At 44.4% G+C, this 4851-nt stretch overlaps 1 non-coding gene across 1 annotated transcript; it reads right to left on the bottom strand.

Moving 5' to 3' along the window:
* Positions 1–437: 437 nt before the first annotated feature.
* Positions 438–511, bottom strand: Trnat-ugu (transfer RNA threonine (anticodon UGU)). Its single transcript has one exon. It is a non-coding gene; the product is annotated as a tRNA-Thr (tRNA).
* Positions 512–4851: the final 4340 nt, after the last annotated feature.

Raw genomic sequence — 4851 nt, 5'->3', positions numbered from 1 at the left:
GTCACCGTTGGCGTGATTACCCGTTGACCGAAATGCCATCTCCCGTGGAGAAAACGATCATACGAACATCTGCTGACAGTCTGCATGATTGTATCGTGCGTTAGACACCGGACGGGGAAATAGCCGTTTGTTTCTTTGATTTTGGACGTGTATTAATGGTTCTAATGGCTCTAAGCACTATGGAACTTAACATCTGAGGTCATAAGCCCCCAAGACATAGGACTGCTTAAACCTGGCTAACCTAAGGACATCACACACATCTATGCTCGAGGCAGGATTAGAACCTGCGACCGTAGCAACCGCGCGGTTCCGAACTGAAGCGCCTAGAACCGCTCGGCCAAAACGGCCGGCGGACGTGTATTAGATTGGTGCGTAGGTTACACTGAAATCACTACTGCTTACAGGCGTCGATATACGTCAACCCGGTCGAAAATGTGTGCCTCGACCGGGACTCGAACCCGGGATCTCCTGCTTACATGGCAGACGCTCTATCCATCTGAGCCACCGAGGATACAGAGGATAGCGCGACTGCACGGACTTACTTGCGGCACGCCTCCCGTGAGACCCACATTCTCAACTTACTGTCTCGCACTATATTCATAGTGCCCCTGCTCATTATACTCATTACTCGCGGCTTTTTGCCGATTCACGTAAGACTTCGGGCACTGTTTCTGCATCCGCACAGAAGAAAATGGTCAAATGGCAGGTTAGCCTTAACTATATATACATATAGGAAGATGGTGCGTAAGTTCTTAGCGTTTGGTTTGAATGTTAGTATTCCAGTTGCTGTGGGTTTATTTATTTTGTCATTTATTATTTGTGGTTCGGTGCTGAACCCTATCAAATGGACCCTAAAATGGAGTGCCAAGTGGAGAAATTGCGACATATTCTTCTGTTTGTGTTCAACAGAGGAGTTACAATTGCGGAAGCAACCAGAGACATTTGAACTGTTTATGGGAATATTGCCATTGGACAAAGGACGGCAAGAAAATATTCTCGTTTTAAGGAGTTCCGTTTTGACATTAGTGACTCTCCATGTTCACGTTCAAAAAATGGCTCTCAGCACTATGGGTCTTAACTACTGTGGTCATCAGTCCCCTAGAACTTAGAACTACTTAAACCTAACTAACCTAAGGACATCACACACATCCATGCCCGAGGCAGGATTCGAACCTGCGACCGTAGCAGTCGCGCGGTTCCGGACTGCGCGCCTAGAACCGCTAGACCACCGCGGCCGAGCGTGTTCAGGAAGACGTTGCGGCTTGACGAAGATCGTTTGAACGTATTAACCTACAATGATTCACGTCAGTTTGCTCCAGAATTGGCAAATGTGATGAACTGTGATCATTCTACCATTGCGTCATATTTGCGTGCAACGGGAAGGCAGAGCCAAAATCGCATAAATCAGCGTAGGGCCATATGCCCATCTACGCTTGCTCGTCATCAATTGGCTCGTGAACAACACCGACCATTCCTATCCTGTATCATTACTGGTGTCGAGAAATGGCGTCCTGAGCTCAGACAAAGCAGCGACTCCGCGTACCTTGATCTACGAGCATCCACAAAAGATACTGTTATGCATCTGGTGAAACAGCGACTGTGCGCGGTGCGGTGCACTACGAATTGCTTCCCCGAGGTGTAACCGTCACTGCTGACGTTTATTGTCAACAACTGAGACAGAAGTGTCGAAACAACATGTAGTTCCACATTTTACGCAACGACGCAAACTCAGCACAATGGGCTGTAGGGACCAAAGTAACACATCAGGTAATCACCATCGACAGTTACATCGAACATTTCATTTGGTATCTTTAAACAAGAGAACTTGACAAATAAAACCATCACATGTTCAAAACTACGGCACATCTTTAAAAATTACCAATCAGGTGAAAATAAATTACTTCACTTCTAAACTTTCATTAAAACGCGGCACCTATTGCCTGTTACACATTTACTGAAATGACATAAATTTTATATATTCTAAATTGTAATCAAGCTGAAGAACAATTTACTAAAATGTAACTAATGTACTCTTTCATTACGAAAGTGATTTTTATTACCAAAATAATTCAGAGTTCAGGCAACAATCAGATACTGTGGCACACAACAGGTTCCTTAAATGGTAGGCACCACATAATTTAGCATATAAAATATAATCTTTCATGTTAGCAAACAAGCTCGTGAGATTCAACAACTACGCTCAGAAAACGAACGCCCGCCCTCTCAGCTGTCTCCAATACAGGCTCGACATGGACCCCCAGACGGGAGCAATAACGGTCACGAATGGGCACGAGAAAATCCCAGAACTAGTGGGTATCTACAACAGACTGACAATAACTCATTGCAGCACATCATCAGTAAAATTAATACACGAAATTAATTACAATATCGATCTACTGTCAGTGAAGGAATTCTAGTACCACCATCAATAGAATCCGTTTCAGGCTATTAAGCAAACAATAACAACTGGCCTCTCAATAACTGGTAAGAATTTAGGAAACTACTTATTTCAAAATTATACTCGTGTTTCTAAGACACACTATTAGTTCAAACAGAAACGTAACGGTAACGTTATTACAATATAGAGATAGGTATATCGAGGGAAACATTTTGTCTACATGTTGTTGTTGTTGTCTTCAGTCCTGAGACTGATTTGATGCAGCTCTCCATGCTACTCTATCCTGTGGAAGCTTCTTCATCTCCCAGTACCGACTGTATCCTACATCCTTCTGAATCTGCTTAGAGTATTCATCTCTTGGTCTCCCTCTACGATTTTTATCCTCCACGCTGCCCTCCAATACTAAATTGGTGATCCCTTGATGCCTCAGAACATGTTCTACCAACCGATCCCTTCTTCTGGTCAAGTTGTGCCACAAACTTCTCTTCTCCCCAATCCTATTCAGTACTTCCTCATTAGTTATGTGATCTACCCATCTAATCTTCAGCATTCTCCTGTAGCATTTGTCTACATAAATTCATATTTGTCTACATATATATACATATATAAATGGCGACGGGCCATCTTAACACCGTGGTGTGGTATAAATACAAAAACCAGGCGGTACTTAAACAAGGGCCAGCAAACTTCTTTCAATGGCGGTTAAAGCTTGCAGTAACGATCTTCAACGGGATGGTTCCAATGGGTCTAAGCACTATGGGACTTAACATATGAGGTCAAAAGTCCCCTAGACTTTGAACTACTTAAACCCAACTAAGGACATCACACACATCCATGCCCGAAGCAGGATTCGAACCTACGAGTGTAGCAGCATCGCGGTTCCGAACTGAAGCGCCTGTACAGCTCGGTCACAGCGGCCGGCTACAACGGAATGTCTCACCACTCCAGGCCCTCGTATAAATGTTAATGATCACATCACATACACCTTAAAACATTACGTATTAAACCCATTAAAATCAATACATTGAAGGCCAGACTCAGTAGGAGTAGCGACGGCCGCCCAAGAAAATAGCCAACAGCAAAGAACCGAGTAGTGGATTTCTACTACAATTTACAAGACAAGCAAGGCCCTGACCCTCTTTCTTGTTTGATGAAGCCAGCCGCTGCTCGATGCCAGGAGACGTCAAGCAAGCGGAAAAAACACCAACGACTTTCCACGCCGGCGATATTTGCCACGACGCCGTCACCCGGGTAACAGCCTCCTTTAGACGTGCCCTGCTAGCTGGCTGACACCGGACCTAAGCTATCCACCATATTTCGGAAAATGCCGTTACTGCTCGGCGTCCAAAAGCAAAATCACTCCCATTTTCCGCTTTTCCTCTCGCTCGCGATCGGCCGAGTAGGTGGTACCAGCGCGCACTCTGCGCACACCGCCGGAAAGATGACCCATACCGGCGGTGGGAATATCGCTGATCGAGCCATACGGCTCAGAGACGTCTCGCAGATGTAATCGAAGAACAACGGCCAGGGAGATTGCGTGAAGTGATGTTACCCCACGATAACTCCCTCCCGTATTCTGCTAGACTGACAAAAATCACCATACAAGAGTTCGGTTGGGAAGTCTTTCCGCACCCACCTTGTTCACTTTTTCGGCTGTCTGTCGGGCAGCCTTGAAGGAACTTCCTTTCTGGGTTAAAATGCGCACCGAACATAGTTCCAAAGGTTCTTCGCCTCAAAACTACATAATTTCTACAGTCGCATAGTCGAAAACTTAGCAGAGCTTTGGCAGCCTCTTGTAAACAGTGTAGGAGAATATATTATTCATGACCAAAGTCACTCTTACGTGTAACTGTCGTGTTCATTAACCTTATGAAAAATAGGTACGAACTTAAACACCAAGCTGATTCCTGTGTGTCAACAACGCCTGCTGATTAGTGTACTAATTGTACAGATCAACTGTAAAGAAATACTGCAGTTGGACTTCTTGCAAGGTAATGTTTTAAAGCATCTGACTGATTTTTTTGGAAATTTGTTCTATTTGCTTGAGTTCAGATTTGATCTTCGTGATTATTGAAGCAATTGATACCTTCATTCGAACTTTCACCTTCTCTTCATATAATGCCTGAAATCTGTTTCTATGAGTTGTCTAACAATTTGTGTGGGACGAACTAGTCTCCTTTTACTCATTTCAGATTAGTTGTATCAATTTCTTCTGTAGATGAGATCACTAATGCTTAGTACTCACGGGTTAGACATTAAATACCCCTTAGCGTCTCACTGCATGTGGACATCGGATACTGCTGAATGTGAACTGCACAGCCACGCTAGCTCCACTACTCTATAGGAGTGGGAATGCATTTCACACCTACTCGTCAGCAACACAAAGGCGGCACTTAACTCAAAGTCCAGTCAAACAATATGTGCCTGTCTTTCGCATTGTGGAGGAGGTGGAG

The sequence above is a fragment of the Schistocerca gregaria genome, chromosome 1 (assembly GCF_023897955.1).
Source record: "Schistocerca gregaria isolate iqSchGreg1 chromosome 1, iqSchGreg1.2, whole genome shotgun sequence".
Classification (NCBI taxonomy): domain Eukaryota; kingdom Metazoa; phylum Arthropoda; class Insecta; order Orthoptera; family Acrididae; genus Schistocerca; species Schistocerca gregaria.
This window is presented reverse-complemented; position numbering and strand designations above follow the sequence as displayed.